The sequence below is a fragment of the Phasianus colchicus genome, chromosome 6, assembly GCF_987193195.1.
Source record: "Phasianus colchicus chromosome 6, bPhaCol1.hap1.1, whole genome shotgun sequence".
Taxonomy (NCBI): Eukaryota; Metazoa; Chordata; class Aves; order Galliformes; family Phasianidae; genus Phasianus; species Phasianus colchicus.
Genome location: NC_143441.1, coordinates 22844940 through 22862316, shown reverse-complemented (window position 1 = coordinate 22862316; position 17377 = coordinate 22844940). Strand labels below are relative to the sequence as shown.

The 17377-nt window shown below is 41.2% G+C and overlaps 1 long non-coding RNA gene across 1 annotated transcript; it reads right to left on the bottom strand.

Annotated features, from left to right (window-relative positions):
- Positions 1 to 1249: 1249 nt before the first annotated feature.
- LOC149917488 (uncharacterized) lies at positions 1250 to 6928 on the bottom strand. Its single transcript, XR_016467476.1, has 3 exons — positions 6436 to 6928; positions 4585 to 4728; positions 1250 to 1432 (listed from the first exon to the last, which is right to left on the bottom strand). It is a non-coding gene; the product is annotated as an uncharacterized LOC149917488 (long non-coding RNA).
- Positions 6929 to 17377: the final 10449 nt, after the last annotated feature.

Below are 17377 nucleotides of genomic sequence, written 5' to 3'. Positions count from 1 at the left end.
TTTCTTATTCTCATACTGACCTTTCTCAACTCCTCAATGTGACTAAATCTTTTCTTTCAGAAACCAAATTGCTTTTCAAAATATACTACAGCTTCTGCTGTAAAGGCTTCAACATCCTCTAAAACAGAGAAAAGATGAGTTCCTGTGATTAGTATTTCAAAACACAACTTTTCTTTTGCATTCAGGTCATAAATGTGAGAGACAAAATACATCAAAATGGCAAATAATTTACATGACAAAAAAGGGAAAATGCAATGGATTAGGAACAGTTGTGATTAATTTTGTAAATGTGGAATTTATCAAAGAAAAATGTTTCCTGCATACTGTGCTTTATAGAAATAATGTAACCTGACTATATCCAAAACTGAAGATATGCTTATCATTCCCTGTGAAGTGCCAGCACGTTCAGGTAAGATTGAGTGATAAGAAGTGTTAGCATCCAAACATTCTGTCTCAAAGAACCTTAGTGACCTTAGATCCTCCTGAGAGTTGTGCACATACTTAATATTAGGGAACGACTGCATATAGTGACTGCCACTGGTTCCTGCTGTGACATGGGGACAGGTTCTGGACTAGCATCATCTTCAGCAAAAAACAGAGGTCTCTGTGGTCTGATTCACTCTGGCCACATTTCTCCTTGTATTCCTGCCTGTGCTGGGCAGGAATAGTCCACCTGTGCCCCTCACCTATGCCAAAACATACATTGCATGCAAGCCCATTTCTTGCCATTGTCTGTGAGTGATCATCTGCTTCAACGTCATGAATGTATTAAAGCAGTTTGATTTTAAAGAGACCCTTTGTTGGTCTTTGAGGTTTTTTTTCTTTTTTTGGGGGGGTGGTTTTTTTGGAGGGGGGGGAGGAGGGGTTGGTTTTTCTTTTGTTGTTTTTTGTTGTTGGTTGTTGTTTTTTTTTTTTTATGAGTCGTGGAAAGAAGGAAACTGTGATGATGGAAATGCCATTGGAGTCATACTTGTTGCATGGTACTATTCCTTCCTCTACAACTGTATGCAAATTATTCATTGCGTTTCACTAGGAGCTGATGTTTCCTAGGGAAATCCCCAAGTGAAAATTATTCCACTACCAATTCCATGAAAAGATTCATAAAATAGCCATTCATGCCATTCTCTAAAATCATTCTTGCAATTGCGTGATATGTGGTTACAGCAGGAAAGGGGAAATGTCCTGTTAAATATATTTATTTAAACAAATACAGAATTATTACATCATCTATTTACAATAGTAATATAACAATGCAGCATATATTTTGTTATACATTTTGTATATATAATTATACGAAAATATGTACAATTTAGCATGCAAACGTATACTTTATACGTGTATTTATATATGGTACAATTTATCACTGCTTCTTTGAAGCCACAGTTCTTGGAATGATATCGAATGAAGGCATAGCATTCACATTCTGGGGAAACTAGTGGGAAAAAAAAGCAGACAAATAAATGGGTGAAAACAAATGCAGATGCACATGCTATGCCAAAAAAAGACACAGCAAAGGTTTTCCAAATGGAAAGTTATGCTTCACAAATCTACTGGAGTTCTTTGAAGAAGTCTATGAGTATGTAGACTAATGAGGCATATCCAGGTGATACTGTCTACTCAGACTTCCAAAGGACATTTGACATGGTCTTTTAAAGGAATAAACCTTTGATGGGATAAACAGAAAGGAATTTTCATTTAAATTTAGAGTATCTGCATTCTCAGTACTTTTATAACTCTCCATCTTTAAAAGGACATGAAATAACCAGAAAAGAGTACTGCAAAGATTAATGGGGGCAATCAAAATATGGAATAGCTTTTAATTAAGAGATGTCCCAAAAGGCTCGGACACTTCATCCTGGGAAAGGAATGGTTGAAAAGGGATATTTCAAAGGTCTATAAATCCATATAATAGTGCATAAAAGGTGAAACACTGAGTACAAACTCAGAAGGAAGGTTTTAAAAGGAAACTAATAAGAAGAAAGTTCAAAATAAACAATAAGTACTGAGGCTGTGATTCTTCTTTCCACTGGATGTTGTGGCAGATAAAAGCTTAGATGGACTCAAAAAGTAATTGAATATCTTTTTTTCATTAATTTGATCATCAAGGGCTATCTGTTACAGTGATAACAATGAAGGTTCCTTACGACCCTGAGCCAAAGATCATTGGAATCTGAGAGACTGTATCAGAGAATTGTGGATGCATGTTTGATCTGTTCTTACATGCTATTTAAGCATCTTTCGTCCTGATTCATGGCAGAAAAATTTTGTGCAAACCCACTAAGAGACATGAGACTTGCTGGATGCTAAAGGTTTTCTGCCTCATGCACATCAGCATCGCTGCACAGAGCACACAAAGGGAAGACTGCAGTGACCATAAGTGTGGTCTGTACCTCTTTGCAGGGCTGTACTCCCCTTTGGTTTGCACTTGGTAACCACTGCAGCTCTCCTGGTGCTGTGGTCCTGTAACAGCAAAGCTTGAGGGCATGAGGGCACCAGAAACAGATTCTGCTAAACTCTATGCAAAAGTGTAGGCTTGTGATGTAGTTCTGGCATCAGAAACAGTCTAGCAGAGGGCTGTGAGGCACAGCATGGTGGCTGCCATAGAAAGAAATCCACCTGCACGTAAGTCCACATATTCATATTTTGTACTACTTTTATACTGAAGCAGAAAGTATCTGCATCAGTAACAAAGGTTGATCCATCAGAATTATGTCTCAGAAGGGCAATTTAAAAAGTATTTTCACAGGATTAGAAATTTTATTTCAAGGGATTGTGCATTTGTCCAAAATAGATTTAAATGTAAAGCAAAGTTTCACAGTGAAAGTTTTCAAAAAGCATAAGGAGTGGGACAACAAAAATTCTGGAAAAAAAAAACCAAAAAAAACAGCTTTGTCTAGAAGTATCTTAGAAGCAGCCTACGTGTCCTGTCAGGTAAGTGTAAGTACTGAGCAGCCATCAGGTTTATGACAAGATACTGTTCATAAAACAAACAAACAAATAATCTTTCAGAGTAGGGCATCTTAAAAACAAAACACCATGCAGAGAATTTCTCTAGGTGGACATGGTTTTAATTCCTTCTTGCTTTCTTGAACTAATTGCTGGATTAATTGCCACATAGCTTGCTTTCATTTTCTTATATGAGCAAGCTTTTTCTTGCCCCAAGTAAAACCATATCCATCTTTCAGAATTTCTGTCCTACCTTTTGCAATACCATTCATTTGTGTGTTGTAAAATCACAAGCGTTTAGCAAATTACACTGTGGTCAAAGGAAGTTTGCAGCTTTCATATTACAAGAGGATAAAGGTTTTCTTGAGCTACAAGATTGACTAATTTGGGACATTTCCTGTTTCCTCTTACTTTGATGTCATATGTTGAAGTTTAAATGAAGGGCAGCAGAAATAATAACTATTTCACAGTTCATTGTATCTCACTTTGCCATGACACTCAGCTTTAATGACAGCAAATTTAACAAGCTTGTAAATGTGCTGTGGGTGCCCCTACTCTCGTGCCATGGGGCAGATTACCCCAGTATCATCCATTCAAAGGGTATGAAATCTGCCTTTACCCTATTAGTGATATACAGTGATTTTATTTTCTAAAGAAAATGCTCACAATTAAATGTTTTTGGTAGGTTTGCATTGGTAACAAAAATGGGTAAAAAAAAACATGGAGAGAGTCTGAAAAATAAGCTATTGTTTGTTCAGAGATGTTTCAGGCTTACAATGACAAAATTGGTAAAATAGTTTCTTAACAATTTTCCACCCAATATTTTAGTTTTGTTTTGGAAGGAAGGGAGTGCTCACAGTAGAATTTTAGAGTCTCTAGAAAAATCCGCTATGGTAAGAACAAAAATAGAGAACTAAATTCTCTGAAAAGTGAAAGTTGAGCAACTAAGACTTTTTAAGCTATTTTGTTCCTCTTTTTATAATTTTCATTTTACCAGCTTTTCAACTTCACAAGATAGGCGTGAAGTGAATTTGGGCTGGAATAAATCAGAAAGATCTTGGCTAGTGAGTCCACATCTCTGCCCCTTCAGCTGAGGCATGAGAGTTTGCAAAGCCAGATTTCAGAGACATCCAAAGGATCCGACACAAAATGGGGAAAACTGTACCTTATCTACTCCATACAATCAAAGTAAGAAAGCAGATAGAAATTGAAGTATTTGTAGATCTGTCATTTTTTACATAGTCATAAAAAAAAAGAGATGGAAACCAATATGGACAGAAAGGAGGAAGGTGGGAAGGGTGGACAGATGGCAAGAAAGACAAAAGGAAGGAAGGAAAGGAAAAAGGAAGGAAGGAAGCTTCCAGCTGTTTTTAAAGCACTTCCTTTGCTTGAAAAGGAACTTCAATTCTTCAAGTGAAATTACATGCATGTATGCCCTTTAGAAAGTGCTTCACAGAGATGCTATAAAAGTCTATCCACTCTAAGTCCATGGCTACTCTCCTTGATGAATATTACATACTGCTTAGAGATAAGTGGGTAAGGAGGAAACTGCATACTTAGAGGCAAATTAGTAAACAAAGGTCATGCTGATTGCTCCAGGGTATAGACTGCAAGACAGTAAGACATCAGGAACATTACCTGTTTTCTCTGAGGGATTCTCACCTCTTGGGGTGTCCAGGCTGTGTTGCTCAGGGGAGGAGACAGCTACTCAGCACTTTCAATCTTTGTTCAACAGATGATCACTCTTCCACCTATCTCCATGCAAGTCTTTCTTTTTCTGCCCTAGCAGTGGTAGAGAGGTGTTAACCTCAACAGGATTTCTACCACAGATATCTAACATTTCAAAAATATGAACTTGTCTGAGGGAAAGGATAACATTACTATTATTTCCACTGGAAGACAAAGAGCTTTTCTTGAGGTTATCCATAGGCCAGATCAAAAACTTTTCCATAAAATATTTCATCTACAAAAGTTGCTTCATTTGTGAAATAATTTTTTTCAAAATGATTTCAAGATGGCTTCAGCTGAATAAATTGATGTAAGAGGGCTCAGGTCTTCCCCACTTCTAGAACTGTCTCCATTCATTCAAATATCATGGATTCTTTGCTAAGATGATGAATGCTAGAATGGCTTTGGTATCTGAAAAATGAACAACATCATTTTTGTTTTAGCTTCTAATTTCTTATCAGTGGCCTACAGGGTCTTCTTATGGCAATCAAGAAATTGTCAGTGACTCACCCTCTGTAGTATTTCAAGCAACAGAAGGATCAAGCCTGAACCCTTCCCTACTGGTGGCAACTTCCATTGCCAAGAAAAAAATTCAGGAATTAATGTCTCTACACGTTCTTCAAACTATATTATTTTGTTTATTTTTTACTTTGAACTAAACCTCTCAAATTATGGTTTGATTGGAAGGAGGTCATTTTGAATACCTTAATTTTATATCCTATACCTGCTGCATCTTTAATACACAATAGTTAGTATATAGAATCAATCGTAGAATGATAGAATGACTTGGATTGGAAGGGACCTTGAAGATCACCCAGGTCCAACCCCCCTGCAACGGGCAGGGTTGTTAACCACTAGGTCAGATTAGCCAGGGCCCCATTCAACCTGGCCTTGAAAGCCTTCAGTGGTGGGGCATGAACACCTTCCCTGGGCAGCCTTTGCCTGTGCCTCACCATCCACCGAGAATGAATTTCTTCCTAACATCTAACCTAAACCTTCCCTCTTCTAGGTTAAAGCCATTCACCCTTGTCCTCTTTCTATCAGACCATGTAAGAAGTCAGTCTCCCTCCTGTTCCTTTTACATACTGAAAGACCATAAAAGTCTCCCCAGAGCCTTCTGTCCTCCAGGCTGGACAAGTCCAACTCCCTCAGTCTTTCTTCATAAAAGATGTGCTCCAGTCCTCTGATTATCTTCATGGCCCTCCTCTAGACTCTCTCCAACAGCTCCACATCTTTTGTGTGGGGGGGCCCCAGGCCTAGAGGTGATACTGCAGGTGAGTTTCATGAGGGCAGAACAGAGGGGGACAATCACCACCCTAGCCTTATTGAACCACACTGGGGTCTTGTGGGCTCACTTTTCAAGCCTGTCTGGGTCCCTCTGGATGGCATCCTTTCCTTGTATTATATCAATCAAACCACTCAGATTAGTACCATCAACAAACTTGTTGAATCCCACTGTCTATGTCATTAATAAAGATGCTGAAGAGCACCGGTCCCAAGACAGTCCTCTGGGGGACACCAGTCCTGACTAGCCTCCACCTAGACATAGAGTCATATTTTGTGTAAATGATTATAAAATACTTCAGGGAAGGTGAAGTTTTAAACCCAAAACAAGAAGTACCAAAAAAAAAAAGTTTCCAACATTGTATCACTGTTTTTAAAAGGACCAAGACCACAAAAGCAAATCAGCCACTAGGGAACTCTCTTACAGCGAAGGTGGTTACAGTACAAACTACACTTTTAAACAACATCCCCTCAGACCTCATTCCTAATCTTCTTCATCCGTTTTACGTGTCATTTCCATCACCGAAGAAAGCCCTGAGGAGAAATAATCTTAATTATTAATATGCACTCCCCACAGCCTCCTATTTGACTACGTCAAGCCATAGTCATTCCTCTGACACACCTCCCTGCAACCCACTGTACAGTGCAGCACTGGATCTCCTTCCCTCATGTAGCATTCCCTTTCCACTTGGCTGAGGTCTGCATGTGGGATTGCTCAGGGTTGTCTGCCAATTTGAAATGAGAGATGTGTCCAACTACTATTGGTTGATCTCAGTTCGTAAAGGCTAAAACAACATTATTTGAAGACAAATGCCAGAAAGGAAAAAAAAAATCTTTGCTGTTAAGTTACCGGAACACATTATCACCAAGACTTAAAGGGAAGGAATTTGAAGAACAAATTGCACAGATTGTGCAAGCTATTAATTTTCCAAGCTGATGAACAAGCTGAATAACACATACCCTAGGGTAAGAATGTAGGTAAGAAGCACCCAACTCACCATCGTCATGTCTATCTTAAACTGACCAATTCATAAATTCCCAGACTAACCATCTACTACACTGGCTCAAATAATGGTGGAATTTTCTCCTTCTTCTCACCTCTAACCCCTTTTTGACCTCTAAATAATAAAATAAAAGGCTTCAGTTATCCTCAGAGTGCTGTGCATAGTTGGCTTGCAGTAATATTTGCTTAAATTAAAATTAGGAAGCAACAGTCAGATGCTTCTTAAATCATATTCTTAATTCAGCCAGGACATGGACAGTAAGATTTTAGGAATAAGACCCAAGTTGTTGAAACCAACTTTTAAGAGACAATTACACAAGTCTTAAGAAGGACACAAACTCTTTTCAAAAATGTACGCTGGAAGATGCATTTCCTATATACAGTGTCCCACATCTTAATTATGGTACATCAGCCAGGGCTTCTTATTCAAGAGATATCAGTATTTTTATGGGTGTTACAGCAGAAGGAGCAATAAGATTTCTATTAAACATGGAACCTACTGTCGAACCACAAAACATCAACATTTATACAGAGCTTTGCATGAAGACTGAATGACATGTACACCAGAGACACCAGAAAATTCACGGGATTTTTAAAGCAGATTTACAGGAGAGTCGTTCTAAAAAAAAAAAAAAAAAATGGCTGAACATGTTTTGTAACAATATTACCCAAAATAGCTCATAAATATCTTAAGGTAAGAAAAATCTTTGGATTATTTTGGCTAAAAAGAATTCTACTATCCAAATGATGCTCAGAACTTTTCCTCATTCTTAGGATTCCCTTGGCATTTATCATTGGAGCAATTAGAGAGGGTCTTGTGTAAGTTAGACAGGAATTTATCCTGACATAAAGCCTACTGATTATCTGTTAGAAAGGTAGTAGAAGTTCATGTTGCTATTTTTAAAATTCAATTCCGATGATCCAAAAAACCCACGCAGTTTCTAAGAAATGAAAAATATTCTGAAAGCCTATTTTTTTGGAAAAGAAATCCAACAAGCAGTTCTCCGCTGCCAAAAAAAAAAAAAAAAAAAAAGAACAGCTTTTCAATCCAAACAACTCATTTGGGGATAGTTGTTTTTGCAGCATATCAGAGATCATTTCATACTCCTTGTACTCCAGATGGTCCTAAGAAGATACATAGTGCCTGTAGATACAGCTCACAAACCAGTCACCTCACAGACATTTTGTCATTACCCCAAACTGGAGCTCTAATCCCATACCTGTTTTTTTACAGCCTTCTGCAGCCTTTCCTATGCCTCCCCACATCCACTTGCCATTATTTATCACAGATCCCCATGCCCTACTGTCGGGACAGAGCTCAGTACTCCAGAATTAAGACACTGGGCCTGTCCTTACCTTAGAGGTCACTGCCTTTACAAGAGGTGCACAATGAGTCGCACATTCTGGAGGAAGTACAGGTGTTTGGTGGGGAAATTGAAACTGTCGTTATATCTAGCTATACTCAAAATTAAACTAGTCATGGTAACGCTGCATTTAGGATAAGCACTCAGTTAAATCCTCAGCTTCCTGGAAAAGTTTTGTACTCTATACAAAACCACCTGCTACTAAGAATATGCTGCCAGAAGATGCTCAGGGTAGCTACTTAAAATGTAATTACTTCACTCATTTTGTTTGTTTCAAAAATCGCCAGTATGGGGTCCTAGTGGAATTCTTTAGTTGCTGCCTTCAGTTTCCAGTAAATTCACATCCTCAGTCCCTTAAAGACAAAGGACTTTTAACCCATGCTATGTAGAAGTTGAACAGAGTCAGCCTAGTGCTGAGCTGGGATGCTCGTGAATTAAGGGTGCACGCTTGCAGCCTTTCCAGCCCTTGTGTTCCCCACACAACTGCTGAACTACTCTTTCAGAACAGGTGTGCACGCAGCATTCTTTTAGAAGGCTAATCTTGTGTTCTTTGCTGCAAATGTGCTTTATTCTATTGTCATTATTGTTCCACAGTCAGCCTAGGAGTGATCCTTTTCCTATTATATCTCACAGTAATGAAATAACATGGCAAAAAAACCACTCACCAGCAATTAGTGGTTCTGCTTTTTTTTCTTCTGGAGACACTTTCTGAGTGTCTTCTGAAAACCGTGGAGTTTTGGTGTTTTTTTTGCCAAAGAAAAGAATGAGTCACACTGCTAATAGATAGTACATGCAGATCTTTTAGGAGCCATTCCCTGCTAATGTCTCACATCTGTCTTCACAGCCTGACACAGATCAGGACAACCAGAACACTCGTTAGCACATGAATCATGAAGGAACATCAGGTAGGAGAGCACACTGTGTTATGTCACCATTACGTCAGCTCACAGAGTGATAGAAAAGAAAAAGAAATCAGTCAGAATACCACTGTGTCATTCAGTCTGATTAGAAGCCAAAATTCTGTGATGAGACAGCAAAAAGCACCAGCATACTTTCACACACATTGGCCCTTCTGCCTGTACTGTCCAGCAAGTCAGAGAAAAATCATAGCATCCACTGCTCCTGTAAACTTTTCGGCTGTCAAAGGAAGAGTTCTTTCTCCAATTTGATTCTGGTACAAATGGAGGAAAAAGATTGTTTAAAAAAAATAGATTGGAATAAGGACAGTGCACGTAAGAAGGCACTAAGGTATCTATTAAACATTATTAGAAAGCACTGTCTTGTTTATATATAACTGAGACTTGCTTTACTTCTCATGTGGGAGAAGGACGCTATGAACGCTTGCAGTCCTGCCAGTCCTCATGCTGACTTGGTGTGCAGTTTGTTCCGCCACGTCTGATAGAGCAACATGCTTCCCATCAGCATGTAGACATACCACCTGCTTTCTCTGTGCCAAAATCAGCCAGCTGCCTCACTGTCTGCTACACCTAACAGAAATAGATAAGTACAATTTAATCTAGAGAAACTCCAGAACACATTGAGGAGTGAAAAGACTAGCTTGATAGAGGGAGTCTAGAGACCCACTGAAGTCTGCTTCTGCTTGCTCACCGTTTCCATAAGAGTTTTGGAAGGTGCCAGTTCCAGAAGAGTGGAATGAATAAGTCATCCCTAAGATGGTGACTTCTTAACAAATGAAGTTGCTGTTGAAAACATGATTTCTGTGGAGTGAGATTTACTGGAAGAGGCACTGTGAGGTTTTTGAAACAAGTCCAGATTGCCAGAGTTGTACTCTGACATAATCAATTTAACAAAAAAAACTTAGACCCCAAGGGACAGTCAATATTCCTTGTGCATTGAACTCTGCACAATTATTTCAGAATCAGAAGTAAAAGATAAAAAGCAAGACCAATACCTGAGATATGTGTACAGGATAAGCACACCAAGACATAATCACTGTTATTACCCAAAAACTAATGCAGAGGTCAAACGGAGCAATCACAAGCACATCCAGCTTCTAGATCAATGAAGAAAAAGATCATCCTATTTCAGAGAGATTCATCATGGACAGAATTTGCTTTTAATTTCAACTGATATTAACCAAACATTATAAAAGACTGAGTGGCCAGGTCCTTTCCTCCAGCATACTGCTGGGAAGCTGCAGTGCTTAGACAACGTAATCTCACTGACTTGAAGGAAATTCAGCAACAGCTTCCACGGCCAAAGAGGTGGCAGCAAGCCAGGTCAGTCTAACCCAGAAATTTCTGCTGCTGGTACATGCAGAGCAGTCACAACCCTATATGAATGTGACTAAGCTGACATGAGAACTGGGGAAGGTTTTCACCATCACAGATTACCAGAGAACCAGCAAGATCCCACCCTTCTAACTCCAGAATTTGCTTTTCCAAATTTATTTTTCAGTTAATTCTTGCTGTTAGTCATGAAAGTGAAGCCTGATTTTTCTCAGTGAGAGTTTTTCATTGGGACAGAAATGTTAAGAACTCAACAGTATGACATGAGGTCAACCAGTGTTAACACAAGGCACTCCTGGCTGCATGGAGAAATATCAAGAAACAGAACAGTTTTCCTCTTTGAAAGGACCAAAAACCAGTCTGAAAAGCTGCGTTCACATATTGTGGTATGGAGGCAGGAAGAAGTGATACTGAGAGAAAGCAAGCAGCCCCCCTCATAGGATATAGAAAGTCTGATTCCCACATTATTCCTAACAAACTCCAGAATGTTTAAGGATCCTGTCAAGTTTTATCTGATGTCTGTGACCCTGTTAAATTGCTGCAAAATTATATATATAATTTCTTTTAAAGGAAAAATTATTGCTGCACTGGCAGGCTTCTGAAAACTCAGCTGTGAGGAGGGATGTAAATGGTGCTTGCAGGCTGCAGTATGGCTTAAATATCTCCCAGTCATAAGTCTTAGAATATCCCTCAGAAGCTGCCATCTCTACTTCTACTCTAGCCCACAAGACCTGGAAATAATAAATACCAGAATTCTGTTTGGTTGCAATAGAGTCTATGCAGCAAATCCTAGAGCTGGGAAAATGCAGCATAACATTTAGTTCTATGACAAACAGCTTAGTACAATCCTAATGAATTTGTGTTTAAAACCAAACACCTGTGAGTCAATTATAGTAGAGTGAATAGCAACAAAATCCTTCATAGCCTGTGCTACCAGGGCAAAACCTATTTATCCACATCTAGCAAGTGAAGCCTCAGAGTACAGTTATTTCTTTAAGAAGCTCTGGCCATTGGAACACCATCTGTAGGGAACAGGCAGCAAATTACTGTTAATTTGTGATTAACATCTAGGCTCCAGGTTTTGTTACCTTTAACTGTAACTTTGGACAAAGAAAAATTAAACTGTTACGTGGCTCAAAAAATCAGTAAAGATGAGTCTGAAACGTGGAATCATAAAGCATCCCATGTTGGAAGGAACCCACAAGGATCATCAAGTCTAACTCCTGGCTCCACGCAGGATCACCTATGTTGTCCAAATGCCCCTTGAACTCAGACAGCTTGAGGCCATGACCGCAGCTCTGGGAAGCCTGTTTCAGTGTCTGACCGCTCTTTGGTGAAGAACCTTTTCCTGACCCACCCCGACACAGCTCCATGCTATTCTCTCGGGTCCCGTTGCTGTTACCAGAGAGCTGAGCTCAGTGCTGCCCCTCTGCGAGCTGCAGCTGCCATGAGGCCTCCCCTCAGCTCCTTTGCTTTGGGCTGAGCAAACCAAGGCACCTCAGCAGCTCCTCGTACACCTTGCGCTCCAGACCCTCCAATGCCTTCACAACCCTCTTTTGGATGCTCTCTAATAGCTTTATATCGTTCCCATATTATGGCACCCAGATCTGCACACAGTGCTTGAGGTGAGGCCACACCTACTGGGAAATCAGCCAGAGATGCTGATGCTCTCCCTTTGGAACATAATGTGCTGAGGTAACTTTGCAGGCTACAGGCAGTAATATTTTGGCTGGTTCCCTCTCAAAAGTCTTTGAAAACAGATTGGCCAAGTAATCTGAGATAGGTGGCTTCTTGCTCCTACAGGAGCCTGAAGCATACTTGACATTTTCTTCGGACAAGACATCTTCCTTGCACCTGGAATTCCCTGCTCTCACAACAAGGAGCATGGCTGAAGCAGAGCTGCTGGGGGCTGCCTGTTTAGTGAATCCCTGTGATGTTACCACAGCTGGGGACTGCTGCTCTTTCATGCCCCACAGGATACAGCACAGCGCAGCAGTTTCTTTCACAGAAAAGGGAAGCAGGACATAACCCTGCACAATCTTGGAAAGCTTCATCAACAGCCCCAGTTCTCGCTCTCGAGAAATCACCACCACTTCCTTTTGCATTTCTCCTTCACCTCAGCACTCTGCTGACTGGCCATGGCTCTGAGAGTCGCAGAACACCTTCAGGCCAACTTTCAGACAGGTGAGTCATCCTGAGCCTGTGAAATGTCAGATAATAAGGCTTAGCAAATTGGGAAGAGAGATAAGGGGATAACATTCCCTTTTGTCTCTTCGTGGGCTTCCCTGGAAATACTGTAAATGTGTTTCAGCCAGCTGCGAGGCTGTGGGTCTTCACTTCCCTCTCAGCAGGTACAGCTGCTCTCTGCTGAAGGGATGGCACTTGCTCTTCCCTTTCTCCTCTGAAATGAATCAAACCACGGGCATCTGACGAATAACAGGAACAAAAACCACTTCATTCACTTTCAGGGAGACTGTGAGAGGGTTTCTAAAACATAACAGGATGTGAAAGCAGCAGCACTGTGTGCTGAGCTACTGTTGCAGCATGGCTGCTGCAAAGCCACGATTCCTGGGAATTTCTGCTCCTCGGCACGCCTCTCCCAGTGACACTGGTCATTCTCTCATTGCTTTGAAATTGTTGCCTTTGACGTCCAACGTTTGGCAAGGGAGGTCTGGTTTGAAAAAAAAATTCTAAGAATCAAGTTCATTTCTTCTTCTATCCACGTTTAGGGTATTTGGAAATTACACAACAGTTTCCAAATTTCACTCACATCCCCCCCACCTTCCCAAGCAGTGAGCTTTCCTCCTCGCATCAAATACAGTAGGTCTGGCCTGCATCCAGATATCCCTTCATCCTAATGCTCTGTTTGCACAAGTGTTGTGACAGCTGCAGCTATGTCAGGGCTGGCCGGGTAGGGAGCAGGGGGTGAAGGAGGGGTGCCATAATACAGTTGTGACATCATTCAAACAGAGGAAATTAGGGATTGTGTTTCAAGAACAGCTAAACTGTAACAGCTCTCCAGGAAGCATATGAACTCCTATTTTTCAGTAGCAGCTTGATTTTGTACTTGTAGTGCATTTTTAAAAAACTTTTAATCAAACTGTTTCCATATCTAGAACTTCTCCTCCCTCTTCCAACATAAAAAGGGACAACTTCCACAAACATAGGGCTCTGGACTGAAACACTTGGCTAAGCTGTAGCACCTTCAGGGGCTGACAGATGTTGTGTGCTATGGCATTATTACACCACCTCATTGTGTGGGACTTCACAGGCTCAGCCATATAGGATTTCCATAGAATTTTAGGTGGAAATCAACAACTGTCCTTAAAATACATGATAAATAGAAGAAAAAAAAAAAAGTAACTTCCAGCTCTCAGCACCTGGATTGTTAAATGTGGAGTTTGAGCCTCAGGGTTTGTTTCTGACCCCAAACCACCTCATACTGCTTGCTGGTGCTGAAAACATGTGCTATGCAACAAAGTGCAGACCCCAGGAGGCCACAATCTGCAGATTAAGTATGGCCAGCGCACAGATGCCACACACCCCAATGCTCCGTAACACCAGAGCAAGAAAACCATGCTCAGGACCTAGATTCCCGGCTGCAGGCTCTGGAAAGCTTATCCACTGATGTCAAGAGGTATTTACCATGTGACTTTTTGTGTGGAAACAAACTGCAAGCTGTTGCAACGTACAGTAAGAGCAGTGAAGGCAGCAGGAGTGTTACAAGCATTTTGCTACCACAGCACTTTGTGCTGAAGAAAATCCCCGCAAGGCACTGACAGCTGTCCTCTAGCTAACAGGACAGAGATCAAGTGAGACAGCTGGAGGTTCCCCAGGCAGCTCTGTAGGTTCCCATATCCGAGAGAGAACGCTGGCAACAAACAGATACAAGAAAGAGAGAAAGTGATATAAAATGAGGCAGAATCCACATTTTCCATGACCCAGGAGCTCTCCCCACAGTGGGAGAGAACAGAAATCTGAAGGAGGTTTACACTTTTCTTTGGGATTAAAAAAAAAAAAAAGGAGGGTGAGAAATAATCATGAAATGACAACTCTTTGTAATGCCGTGACTCAGCAGAAAACACTACTTGCTTGGAAGCCCCTAGTGAATGTGGCTAGGACACAGTCATGAGTCAGGGAAACCTGGAACGGATCTGTTGCCCTCACCCGACCCTGCTTTTCCTCTGTGTGTGCCCTGAGAACAGGGCAGCTGCTTACAGAGGTGCAGACATAACTGATGCCTTAGTTAGTACGAGTTTAGATGCATGATAGAAATTGGAGATGTTCTTCTTTTTGTGAAGTCCCTTTTGGCACCAATCTCTACAGCATCTCCCATAGCGAGTTCCTAGCAGAACGGGATGATTAACCACAGAGGAGCCCTCAGCATATGCATTAGTATAATCCACGGTAGCATAGACCTGGAACCCTTGCTCTTCCACAGAAAAAAGAAACATGAGAAAGAAAACCTCATCTCATAGAATGTCCTGGATTAGGAGGGACCTCAGACATCATCTATCTCCAGCCCTTCCACCATGGGCAGAATTGCCAGCCTCTGAATCAGGCTGTCCAGGGCCTTGATCCAACCTGGCCTTGAGCACTTCCAGAGACAGGGCATCCACAGCTTCTCTGGGCAGCCTGTGCCAGCCACTCACCACCCTCTGAGTAAAGAATTCCTTCCTAACATCTAACTTATGTCTTCCTTCATTAATTTAAAGCCATTCTCCCTTGTCCTATCACTAGCAGATCATGTAAAAAGTCAATCCTCCTCCTGCTTGTAAGCTTCCTTAAAGTACTGAAAGGTTGCAATGAGGTCTTCTCAGAGCCCTCTTTTCCCCAGGCTGAACATGCCCATTTCCTGCAACCTTTCCTTATAGGATAGGGACACACAACACAGCTCTTCACCCCATGGTGTTTTCTGGAGAAGATCCCCCTGAAAAGAGGTTATACTTCCCAGTAAGTCATGTGTTAGCTTTTTGAGACTCATCACGAGAACACTGAAGGATGCAATAAAGGATGTTTCCAAGATGATCACACAGCTTCACCTTTCACTGCGTGGAGTCAAAAGCACATAGGAGTACATCTCATTCCCAAGAAAGATTGCAAAGATAGAATCCAGTCTAATTGCTCTCTTGTTTACTGCAAACTCACATATAGTACCTCTTAAAACAGCTTTGTTAACGGTACTTAATCAGCTTACTTAGGGTTGTTCACACAAGTTTAACTCATAACATAAGTTACAGCCCCTTTATAGAACACTGCTAGATCTCTGCATAAGTTTTTGCAGAATCTCTGCAAAATGCACAGTCTCTACACACAGGAGCCTTGTTTGCTCTCCAAGCCCTTGCTCTTTGTGGTCTGGATGCTCTGAACTAGTCTATGGTACTGTCTAAGCAGATAAAGGAGATTTTTGGACTGCTAAGCTGTCCTGCTCCCCTTTAAGGAAATGCAAATATTCTCTGTATAGCACTTTCATTGTTCATGTTAAAGCCTTCTGACCTGGAGAACCCAGCCAGAAGCAAATCTCATGGTAAATAGTTTATAGCTCACATGGGAGTTGACTTTACATCATGGATGTTATAATCCAAGATACAGAAAAAAGGCAGAAGGCAAATACAGAGACGAGGGGAAGGTGATGTTGCAGCAGTGAAGATAAGTGTGATTCTGTGATCCACAGAGTCTTGGGTAACTACAAACTGTTTCTGGATGGTTTGTGTGATAGCAGCAGGCAAAGCGGAGCTTGGTGAAGACAGTGTTTTCACGAGTTTTGAAATAGTGCAATATGCAAAACCACGAAGCCAAGGATTTACTACAAATCCATGAAACTCAGGAGGGGATCTGCAATGTTAGAAAAGCAATAAGGAGAGATGATGTGAATAACTCTTCTAAGTCCCATTGCTCAGCACTCTGACATCTTCTGAAAGATCAACATGAGAAATACTGGTGGTTTTTTTAGCTTGAGTTTCTGCTGACAAACCCTGGCGACGTGTTAGAACACACTGTTGGTTATGGGCCACTGCCAGAGAATCAGCCAAGAAATAGGCTGTGGGAAGAAAACGTCAGGAGCAGGGACTTCTCACCACTGGAATTACAGGAGTGAGTGAGATTCATGTCTGCAGTGATTCCAGTCCAGACTGCTGGAAGTCATCCAAGTACCACTACGGAGTTTGCTGCTGTCTCTCCAGGGGGCTGCTGGCTCACAGTTGCCTGTATCCTCCCCTCTGAGGAGTCCTCTCTGAGAAGCAATCATCCCTCCAGCACTAACCAAAACAGGCTGTGGTTTACCAAGCATTTTGGAGGGTCTACACCAAAACAAAAAGATAGTAGGGCTGGAGAGATTACGACGATTCTCAACTCCATCCCTGCTCATCTTGTTCCCCTCTTCTACCCCCTTCCCATCAGTGGTACAAATGTGAACCAGAGCTGGAAGCTTTGTCACCTGAAATCCAGATCTCCCTCCACTTGCTGGGGCTCTTTTCTGCTAGGTTAAATGCACATCAAAGTTCAGTCTGGGCTTACACATCTATGCACCTGCTTGCTTGCTCAGTCACATCACCATTTCTTTGCTTTGTTCCAACAGTATAACACTGCTCCCCAAAACCCGAGAAAAAAATGCAAGAAAATATCAAGGAGAAATTAAAAACTTAAACACCTCTACAGAGAGTTTTGTTAGCTAGGTAGTTAAACTTGGAATTATTCAGAACTCTGAACAGTTCCTCTCTGTCACCAATGGCAGCGTATCACTGTGAGCTCAATGATGCAAGTGGCTGTTCATGAAGGCCATCTACATTCCCCCTCTCCCTAGG